Source organism: Oenanthe melanoleuca, chromosome 12, assembly GCF_029582105.1.
Source record: "Oenanthe melanoleuca isolate GR-GAL-2019-014 chromosome 12, OMel1.0, whole genome shotgun sequence".
Taxonomy (NCBI): domain Eukaryota; kingdom Metazoa; phylum Chordata; class Aves; order Passeriformes; family Muscicapidae; genus Oenanthe; species Oenanthe melanoleuca.
The window spans coordinates 9,669,025-9,680,913 of NC_079346.1; positions in this window are offsets into that span (position 1 = coordinate 9,669,025).

The following is an 11,889-nucleotide window of genomic DNA, read 5'->3' on the forward strand; positions in this document are numbered from 1 at the left end:
AGTAATTAAGTTCTCTTGAAGAAGTATGTTTTTCCTTGACTTCAGCAGGCTTTGGATGAGAAACAGTCTGGAGGTTTTTGACAAAATGTTATTTTGACAGAAAATGCAGACTGGCTAAAACTGAAACAGTTCCTGGGAATAGCTTTCACAGTGACAGCTCAGTGAAAACGCTGCTGTTATCTCAGGTCCACAATGTACTCTTCAGAACCAGAGCTGGAAGAGAAAACATGAAGTAGCAAAGTGCTCTTGGCCAGGCCATCCACCCTGAGGCAGCAGGCTGAGTCTGGATTTAAACACCTCTCAGCTTCTCCAAGAGAATCCAAATTACTGGGGCTGTAACTACTTACAATGGGCTGCTTCTCCTCTCCAGTTTGGGAGCTGTCAGTCCATCTCAGCAAGGGGCAGAAATATTTTTGAAGGTTTCAAAGTGTTCTTCAGGATAGGAAAAAGCGTTTCCTCCCAGCTGTACTTTAAATTGGACCATAAAGGTTTACACTTAAAAACGATTGTGAAACATGGCTCAAACAAGATGCCCTCGGGGCTGCACACTAAAGACTGCAGCAGCTCTGCCATGAGCTTCGATGAGCACTCAGCTGCACATTTGCAGCCCCACATTTCACTGAAATATTTATACCTCTCCAAGAAAGAGTGGGAGCATTCTACCTAGAAAGATAAATGTGTGTAGTGCTCACAATCTCGTTCTGAACCTCTGCCTATATCAGGGAAGGAGATGCAATTGCGCAGACAAAGAAAAAAATTTTGACCTTGAGAATCAGAGAATTCAAACAACACTGTTAAGACAAACATTCAGAGAAGTAAACAGAACTGAGGTGGTTTCTACTGCTGCAAAAACAAGTGGCCAAAACCTCATTTGGCATGAAGTGGCATATTTGCTGTGAACTCAAGAAGGTGATATTGATTTATACCTGCTTAGAAGTCATCACAAAAAGGGTTTGTAAAACTGAACCAGCATTCAGGGGAAATTTGAATATTTTAAGTCTGGTAGAGGTCCAAGAAGAAAGGACCTTCTGGCCAGAACCTGTATGTGAAAGGGACAGGAAAGAAGAAGAAAAGAAAGAAGGAAAGCTGAGCTGTGGCATGGTGCTGTGCCCAAACACGTGCTGGCAGGGGGCACAGAGGAGCCAGCCTGTGTCACAGCCCAGACACACGGGACAGCTACAGAGATAACTCTGCAAGGGCAGCAAACCAGCCTGTCTGCTCTCTCCAAACAACATCACTGAATGGCTTAGTGGTGTCAGAAGAGGGCACAGAATTTAAGGTTTGTTGGTTTGTTGTGTTGTTTTGTTAACAGGCACCAGAGCCCGTGGCTGGGAATGGGTTGCGCAAGGATTGCATTAAACCCTGTGGTACATTTCCAAGCCTTGTTTGTCTGAACAATTGACTCTGAGCACAGACACTTATCAATAGAAGCCTAAGCAAATTTCAGAACAAGCTTCAATTTTTTTTTTTTCTGACTTGGACATCAAGGTCTTCCAGGGCTGCAGTTGCTGTAGCAACAGAAAGGAGCTCATTAAATGATCAGCCTGAAGGCCAAAGCTATCAGAGTTGAAATGACCAAAAGTTAATATTTAACCTAAATTCTCTTATTTGTTTAAAAACATGCATCTCACTTGTATTAGCAGCTGCCTCATGGACCTACTTCAAAAATAAATGTAGAGTCATGAGATAGCAAAATTTTCATAATGTCCAGTTCCTCAGTGGGGCAGGCTCTGAAAGCTGCTTCCTACCAGAAGTCATGCAACAACATACTTAGGTTGTTGGACCTCTGCTTAGGTAGGTAGAGACTATTTCCTCTGATCTTTTGTGTCTGACAGTCACTTGTCACTTTAATGATTTATTGGCATTTAACACTATTTTGTCTGAAGAGCTAAAGAAAAGGAGCATGATCCTTTTTTGGCTTCATTAGAGTCTGTCCTTTAGATAACCATTTCAGGGGCAAGTTATGCTTTGCCTTGGGCCCAGCAAACAGAACCAAATGGAAATAAATTGCTGTGGTAAAATTACATGACCCATCCCCTACTATTGCTTAAACATGTCTAGCCTGCCTCACTGCTGTTTCAAGTGCCTGTCAGGCCACTCTTTGCCCAGCTTTCAGTGCTAGCTGCTGGTTTTCTTCAATGAAATAGCATCTGGAGAGCCAGGAGGGACCTATTAACTGAGACTGCTTTGGGCTTGTCCAGCAGCAGAGCAAGAACACATTAAAGATGGCCCTGACTTGGTCAGCTCCTGCTTTAGGAGCATACACATTTTCTTCAGCTCAAATCCAGAGTGAAAATAAACAAATAAATCCAACATTCAGGTTTTGTACATTAATTGTCAGCAAAATCACCATTGAAGTAAAGCTGTGAAGATCATTATGTTACCCAACACTTCACAATCTTTATTGCCACTGCTGATGGAGTGGGAGGACCCAAAGTTTTACAAATACTTTGAAGGAGCCCAGCCCAGGTGCAGCTGCCTGTCCTGGGCTCACACCATTTTCAGGCATGACCCTGGCATTGCCTTTGCACAGGGACAGCTGGAGGCAGTGGGGTGGGAGGCTTGGTCTTAATCCAGAGCAAGACTGTTTGTTTAATTCTAAAGAGACATCATCCTTAATTAAACTGTTGTGTCTCTTGCAGAGCTAGAAAGCAGTGTGGAAAGACCTGAGACACCCACCCACACATCCTAACGTGTCCCAGTTAGACAGTACCTTGCTCAGCTTTTTTTTGTTATCCTTTTGCCCCTTGTTCAGCATGTTTCAGCTGACCCTGTGATGGAGCAGAAATAGCAGTGTGGCTGGGAGGGAGGTACACCACAGCTTGCAATGGGGAGGAGGAAAAGGAGCTGTCCTGATGGATGCATCCACTTGGAGTTTTTTCAGCCAGCCTGACCTGAATGACTTTTATCATCAGGAGACCTTGATTTCCCCTCCCAGGGACCCTCTGCCAGGGCCTGGCATGCCTTGGGCACACTCTGACCCCAGCTTCCTCCTGTGCCCCCTCCATCCTTTACCCCTAGGTTCACTTTTGACCCAAATGACCATGAAACCAGCCTGGGTTTGCTTGTATCACCTTCACACTGATGCTGTGGAAGGAGTGCTCTGCAAGCCAGCAGAAACATTTCTGCAATGGTAAACCATGCCCTGAGCCCTCCCAAGGAACAGCCCCCCAAGCAGTAACCCCCAGAAAACATATAAATAAAACAATAATTTAAAATACTCCACAAAACAAAGCACAACAGCAGAAGTGAGATTTGGTGGAGGTGTGTCCTGGCTGCTTTCTCCAAGCTGCACACCCCAAGCAGGAGGTGCATTTGGACTTCACACAGGGTACAGACTGGGGAGGGGGGATTTCTTGCCTGTCCCATCTCTGAAATGCTCCCTGCAGGATCCCAGTGCTGCCTGCACATCTGCAGCTGTCAGGAGTCTCTCCCTGTGCTCTGTAACCCGAGGCTCTGCAGGGCAGCAGGAGCTGCTCCCCTCGCCTGCCTTCCTAAGGCACCACTTGCTCAGCAAACACAAATATGTTTACTGTGGAAACTTTGTACTTGCCTTACTGCCCTTGCTGCTTGCCAGGTGTTTTTCTTTTTATACCCACAGGAGATGCAGAGCCATGTTCTAATATAGAAATATAGGTTCGTGTGCATGTGTTTATTAATAAACAGGTGGGCAAATCTATTTGCTTACTGCCTTGTTTGAGTGATTTATTTAGTTATTTTTAGACTTGGTAGTTGTACAGCCTCAAAGCAGCTACATCAAGGGTTGACTATTGTAATATGTTGAAGCTACATTCAAGACTGATTTTTCAGGAGAGAGAAAAGAAAAAAATACTGAAAAAGAAAAGAAAAAAAAGGACATATAGCTATAAGGGAAGCCAGCACAAATCAGCCCTGCTTTCCACTCACCAATTTTAATGTTGCTGTTATTATTGTCTTTCCTAGTGTTGCCTTGGGGATAAGTTGGAGAGAAATTCAGTGCCTAGGTATACCAGGACCCCCCTCAAAGGGCTGCAGTAGGGCATCATGTTCAGGCATCCTGATTGCATTGCTTAGAGCAGCAACTTTCTGTACTATCTATGGAAATAAATACACACATGTAAGAGGCCATGGTTTTATCTTCTGCTATTAAAAGAAGCTTGAGATACAGTTTTCATAGCCTCAGCTTCAGGGGCCGTCAGAAGCAGACTGGGTAGTCCATGAGAAAGCCACACAAAGCAGAAGGGAAGGAGAAGTTGGTGCCAATGTAAAAGAAGGGGCTACAGCCCCTGGTATCTCCCCTTCTTTCCCCACAGGGAATCTTGAGAGGTGCTGGGCATTCAACACAAATCCTTATCCCACTGAGATTCTCCCAGCAATGAAAACCCCCTTGAAAAACCCACTTGTGTTATTCACAAGTGAAAGAGCCAAAAATGCAAAACCTCCTTTCCTGAGGTACTGCTTTCACCTCCTGAGGATGGAGTCCTACCCATGAGGACACACAAGGAGGGAGCCTAACACAGCACAGCCAGACAAGCAGCACTGATGAGATGCAAGAGCATCTCATGGTTATGGGTCACACAGGGTCCCCCAAAAGCTTTTGCTTTGACAAGACCATTCTTGCTGGTTCCTGGGCTCTATCTCACTCTGAAAATTGCACAGAGCCTCCCCAAGGTATCTGCCCTGGGTTTTGGATCCCTGGGGATGCAGGCAGAGCTGAAGAGGCACTTTCACTGTTCTGAGCATCCTCCCGCTGCCCTGTTGCAACAAGCAGAGTTGCTTTGTCAACTCCAGCCAAATAAGCAAGCATAAATGCCAGTAAAAGAAAACATTGCATACATCCCTCATCTGGAAATTATTTTTGTTTGTATTTATGTTCCCACATGTTGTCAGGGTGATGTCTGGGCTCAAGCCCACACGTGGAAAAATCTGGACTGAGCCCTGTACTAGGAGACTCTCTAGCTCAGAGGCAAAACTGTGCCTGCTCCTCCTTGCCTCACAAAAACAGCCTGTGTGCTTGCCTTTGTGGTTCAGAGCACAGCCTCTTTTATCCAGAGAAGAAGAAAATAAAGAATTGAAAATAGGTTTATTTTTACACTAGGACACTGGAGAAGGAGGAAGCCCTCTCTTCTGTGCCAGGAGAAGAAAAAGGAGAACAGGTCTGGAGAGGAGCACGATCCCCTTAGTCATGATTTTTGGCACAGCCTAGGCTCAGCCACCTGAGCTGAGCCAGGGACCTATCCTACATCCTTGAGCAGAGCCAAACACAAACAGGACACTCAAAGCTCAAACACCTCACTGAGGGAGCACCACAACTTCCAGGCAGCCAAGCACAATTCCCCATTGCCTGGGCTGAAACACCAGCAAACAGGCTTTAGCCACCAGCCTCCAGCCCCTTTCATACCTGAACGGAATCCATTTTCTCAAAAAAATCCAAAAGGCTCAACCATGTCAATCTCAGCCTTCCCCAAACAGTACCTACTGAAGGTTCATTCCTCAAAGCCTCTCACCACTCAGGCCAGCTGCTCCTTGTTGCAGACTCCCTCCTTGTAGGTGTCTACACCCAAACCACCTCCCTAGCCAGCCATGAGCACCCATCACCATCCCACCCCTTCACCTGAGCTCCTCAGCTGAGAGCTCTGACTAAACCCAGGCCCAGGTGAGGCTCCAAACTCCCCCCCAGACCAGCCCAGAGTCAGTAGCCCTGGCAGGGAGGGCTACCTCAGTACAAACTGAGCATGAACCCATGGCTCTGGCAAATTCAGGGAGGCTTTTGCCTCCACTGGCAGAGATGAGATTTCACCTGGCTCAGAGTTCTTTTTTTTGTGGCCTGAACAGGAGAGGCTCCAAATCCATGTGCTGCTGCTTATCAGGCTCACACATTAAACACGAGGCAGGAGATCAAAAGCTGCTGTTCCACCTTTAGCAAGGAGGTCCAGCTCTGGCCTTGTGCCTATCCGAAAAATTAGGGGAGCAAATGCTTCTGCATTGCCCCAACAGCACAGCTGAGCAAACACAGCACAGCATGGTGGAGAATGGCTGGGAATATGACCTTGAATATTTAAAAATCTTCTCTCTCCAGAGTTTTACTCTTTGCTAACTTTGCCTTAACTATAGCTTCATAATGAGTCTTCAAGGACAAACTTAGAGAAGATTCCACTCCTCATTGTCTCTGCACAGTTGTGTGACCAAACAAGTCCCCAAACAGCACTTGAATAAACCCCCAGCTGGCTGCCATGCTTTGCACTATAAACTTTATTTGTCTTTAACATTACCTCACTCATAGAATCCTTCTGCAAAATCACAACTTCTTCATTTCACAAGGGGAGCCCCAGTGGAAAGAAGACGAGGAAGAAGGAGCACCACCTCAAAGCACACACGTGGGCATTGCTCAGTGAGGGACCAACAAACCAGCACAGCCAGCACCCCCAGTGACTGCCTGCCACCACACTGCCAGTCCTGCTGACTCTTTTGCCTCCCTTGCTCTTTTGGTGAACGCTTCAATTTTTTTTTTAAATGAGGAAGAATTTTTTTCTTTTCTCAACAGCCCCAATGTGCTTTATAAGTTCTGTGCATCCTGTTAGGCTGCCAGCTGACTCAGCTATTAGCTTTGCAAATGTACTGCAAAGAGACCCTACTTGCAAGGTTTCTCTGTGGGTTACAAATGCCTCCCTAGTCACTGCAGGGTAGAAACCTCTCTCTGCCAACAGCACACCCCTCTAGCTAGTGACTGGTTATCTGCTCATCAGACAAACTGCCTGGAAAGCAATAATTGGAACTTACCACAACAAAGAGTATAGTTTATTAATTCCCACACAAATTATCTAGTTCCAGAAGCTGAGTAAAAGATCAGGACAAACAGCATAGATTACATTGGACTAGTTCTTCTGTACTAACTTTCAAAATGGACACTCTTATGCAATCTAAAATGTTTGGGTTAATAGATAACAGCTCGTGCATCAGCAGCAGGTAATTTTCTTTAGAACAAATGTGTTTGAGAAGAGTAAGCTGGAAGTATCAAGGTTAAGGAGGAAAGATTGTAAGTAGATGTTTAGGAAGGTGGTACAAGGTTGAATTTTAGTGCAAGGAAACCTCTGGTCATACCATGAGGGTGACAGCTTCAGCAGCACGGCCATGTTCATGGGGTGATCAAGGCAAGAAAAATCCTGAGCTGAATTTCTTGCTGCTTACTGTAGGAGCCAACAAGTTTCCACAAAAGATGAAGGACCCTTGCAGAGGTCACCAAGGCTCATTGCAATGACTCAAAAAGCAGATACAGCCAGGTTTTTTCCCCTACTGCTCCCCAGATCCTGCAGAAGCTGCGTGGGCCACACCTGCACCAATGTCACTCCTGCTACATCAGCAAAAGAAATGTGTTTGTCATTCCTTGCATTTCACCTCATGCAAGGCTTAAGCCATCTAGAGGGATAAAAAGCATCCTCACTTCTTCCCCAGTGTGCATCTATACATCAGTGAGTAGATGGCTCCAATGCACACCAAATCATTCAGCTGTGGTTGATATCTGGGCCTGAGGAGGAGCTGGCACACTTGGACTTCCTCAACAGCTCTGCCACAAACTCCCTAAGGACTATTGGTCAAATAATTTAAATCCTTTTTCTGACTTTGCACGGTGAAGGTGACAACTGTTCTTCAAGGGACAGGCAAAATGCTTAATTTCCCACTGGGAAATTTCGTCAGCTGGAATATGCTAGAGAGCTGCCAATACCATTATTAATTTAGAACAGCTAATTTGATTCAATGAGACTGGCATGAAAATTCAGAAGCAAAGCTAGCTCTCCCTGGATTCATGTCCTCCACACCAGGGATTGGTCACAAGGTATCAGGTAACACACATGAAGTCATCAGGACCAATTCTAATTCTTTAATCTCTCCTTTAGGCATGACAGAGATTGATTCACATTAAACTTCCATGGCTATTACTGATCTCAAGCCTGGATTATCTAGCAGGCAGTGCCAGGGACACTGAGTGAGGAGTTAGTGCTCAGGAGCTCAGGGTAGTGCTGGAGAAGGGCAATTGGAGTTTCAGTACCAACAAAACCCAATGCCTTACTAATGTGTGTTTATTTATCAGTTGGAATACCAACACCCTGCAAGGAGACTAAAGGTCCTGGCTGCAGGTAAATGAACACCCTCCAGTTGTGCCATTAATTCCTAGGGAACAAGTAGGAGAGTTTACCAGCAAACTTGTCAGCTGTAACTAACTTGGTTTTCTGAGAGATTGCTCACCATCCTGCACTCCCCTTCCTGCCCCAGGAGCACCTGCCACTTCCAGCAGTGCTGAGCCCACACCAGAGCCCTTTCTACACCAGCCAAGGCAGAGGTCTGGTTAGAGCAAGGGGCTCCCCCATCAGCCCTGTCCCTGGATGCCCAAGGCCGTTCCCAGTTCCATGGAGACACTGTTCCAGTCAGACCTGGCCCAGCAGAGCTGAGCTCCAGCACAGGCAAGGTCCAGGGGCTGCTCCAGCCCTGCCACCGTCAGCACAGCCCTGCTGTTATTGCAGGATGCAATGCTGGCTGCAGGATCACTGCTCTGACTAAACAACATTTCCAAGCCCTTTGCCCTCCCTGATGCATTATCTGCCACCAGGGACACAGGAGCTGAATGAATCTAGCTCCAGCCAACTCTCTACGGTCCAGAACATGTTGTCCATGGAAAAACAAAACACACCAGAGAAACAAAAAGTGAGAGACTACCTGGCTGCTGTTTATAGACTTCTCAGAAAAAGTCAGCAGTCAACAGCCAAACTCAAATTCTCACGTCACTCCCTTATGGAAGGTGAGTTTATTAAATGCTTGGATGCTTTTCAGCCCAATAGCCCAATTTGCAACCAAAATGTTGGAATAAGTAGCAGGGCTTATGCTGGAGCCCACTGGACTCAGTAGGAAAGGCAGATGCCAGAATCTTTTTTAGATACATAACAGCAATTCTTTTTACTTCTCTTTTTACTTCTCTTTTTGTGGGCTACTGGACTCCACCCTCAGTCACATGTAAAACAATTCCTGGATAGATTTTTCTACTAAATGCCTTGGTCTGTTTATGGAGGTTCCTGGTTTATATGGATAAATAACATTTCTGCTTTGGAAAGTGCTAAGAATCAGCTAGAGATTCAGGAGAAAAGCAGTATCATACAAGGAAGGGACCTGAGGGACTGAGAGCGAGCAATCCCAAACCCTTCTCTTTGTGACTGCTAACAGTCCAAGGCACAGCCCTCTGATGATTATTCACTAAACCTGCTGAAGTAAAGCTGCTGTTGCCCCAGAGCAGTGCACAGCTGCTGCTCTGACGCTGGCTGCCAGCTCAGACCTTTCTCCTGCGCAAGCAGAGCCCTTTCTGCATAAAGAGCCCATCACTCTGTTTTTACTGGAACAGACAGAACAGTGCCTCTTGCGCCATCACTTGCTCCAGCTTCTGTTTCCCTTCCTCAGCTCCCTTACAGAAAACTACAGGCCACATTCACCTCGATTTTCTCTCCCTTTCAGGATGCTTTTAAACCCAACACAAGCAGAGCAAGGGCTACCAGATGCACAGCAGTGTGAGCAAGAGGAGAGCTGCCTTCTCAACTTGTCACTGCTGTGTTTCACTCCCATCCCACCCAATGCCTTGTCCTGCTGTGCTTGGGCAGAGATGCAAACACTGCCCTCTTCTTGAGATGGCCAAGCCCTTGTCAAATGTTGCTGTGGTGTTCAGGATGGTTTGAACGGCAGTCTGGGGCTCCGTGAGGTGCTGGCCAAGGCACACACACCCCGCAGGCAGGATGGGTGAACTGATGAAAGCTCTCTGCTATAGACTTCTCCAGGAGCTAAGAGGTTCCTTCAGCCTTATCTCTTCAGGAGATCAGATACTTACATGCTCTTTGAGCCAGCCTAACCACAAAACTATCAGAAAAGTAGAGCACAGTAGAGAACATGGCAAGAGATGAAGGATGTGCTCCAGCTCCAGCTGGAGGAGACCTGCACTGATCTGGCAGAGCAGATGAAAGCTTAGACTGTGAAACACTCAGTACTAAGGAGCTGCAAACTTCATGATCTGGATAATTTAACCAGAAGAGGCATTATTTCTCAATCCTCTGAATATTTTTCAATACCTATTTTTTACACCTCCCCCACTTTCAAACACCTCCCACCCCTTCCACCCCTCTCACACTCCCTCAAAAAATAGCCAAGGACAAAACTAAGATGCATGGAATAAGAGATTAAAAGCCACATAAACACAAATGTCCCAGAAGGAATGAGCAAGGGAAGCCAAGGACCTGTTGGGATTTGCAGTTCCTGCCCCAGCTGGGAATTTTTCCCCCTTGATAAGCCGTGGCAGTCACTGTCTTTGGCTTGTGCTGAAGCCAGTGGGAGCTTAGCACAACTCATTCTCTAAGAGCAACATCTCTGAATAACAAGCAAGCGTGGCATGGCAATCACTGAACTGAGTGAATAACGGGTTTCATAGGTGCTGTCAAAAGGAAAATCCCAGCTGGCTCCAAAGAGCTTTCTATGTGTGTTGGCAGGTCCTTGGTATTTCTCCCAGACAGGGAGGGCAGGTCTGAGCCCAGAGCCCAGTACAGCACATCCAGACTTACATAACCCAAGGGGCCCAGGGTAATCATTAACACTGGATTATTGCCACTGGCTTTGTGCTGCAGTCACCTGGTTGTTTGGATTAAATGTATAGTGGCCATTTAGACAAGGAGAAGGCTCCTGGCACAAGGACTTCAGTGAAAACAGCCCTCAGGGAGGGTGGGAAGCAGAAGACTGTTGCAAATACCACAGGCTCTAAACTCAAGCACTCTCCCAGGGAGCCAGAGCTCTTTCATCACAGCACCCTGCTCCATGGGCTGGTTTGCTTTCCACGGGGGTGCAGCTCTGCTCCAACCCACCAGGGTAAAGAGCCCCCAGAGCTCACAGGTCAGGGGGCAGAACTCCTCCTAGGGAGCTTTGCCTTGGTGACTCCCACGTGTGGCACACCAGCAGGCAAGATCTCACTCCTCTCCCCTTGGCATCCTTTCCAAAAGCACCATTATCAGTGCAACCTGACTTTACCTATGTCCTGTCTGTATCTTTGCTTATCTGATGGCTCATGTGTCCTATTGCTCTTTGCCTCCTGTAACCCTCTGGGTGTTGCTGATCTGTGGTCTGTGCCACTGTCTGGGGCAAAGGAGATTTAGGACTTCTTGGTTGTGCTCCCATTTTCCCTCTGTGTTGTTCTGTGGTCTCAGACACATCACTCCACTGCACTATGTTTAGCCACAGGTCACAGAAGTCAGGTCACCTCACAGAAAGATCACTTTCCTCCATTCCTCCTGCTCAGTCCTTACCTGGAGTCCAACCTCCCCAGCTGACAGCTCCTTACCTTTCCTAACACTTCTCCTTCACCACTACTTCTGACTATAAACCTTTTAAACTATGAACCTTTCCAAAGCACACAAAGTTCTGGCAAGCATTAGGAACCAGATCACAATGATTTTGTGAAGGCTGTGCCACTGCACACACGTCCATTCACACCTCAGAAACCAAATTACAGAGGTTTGAAGTCTATGAGACAGGCCTGTGTGTGACCCTGCCATGCTGTGCTTTGCCATGCAGAGCTGCTGAAGCTGAGACAACTTGTGGTATCAAAACATTGAATTATATGTTTATCTTCAGGTGGATAAAGCCAGGATTAAGGCAAGGCCACATTTTTCTCATGAATCAGCAAAGACTAGCCAGGCCAGTAATTTCACATAAAACAAACATGAAAATCTCTTTTGAAAATATCTACTTTTTTGAGGAAAAAATTCTGGAAATTTCAATCATTTCATGCAGAACTTTGCTTTCACAGCAAACATGGCCCTACTCTTTTCAGCAAAATATAGCAACTTTTACATAAACTTACATTTCCTTAGGTATTAACTAGAAAAACCA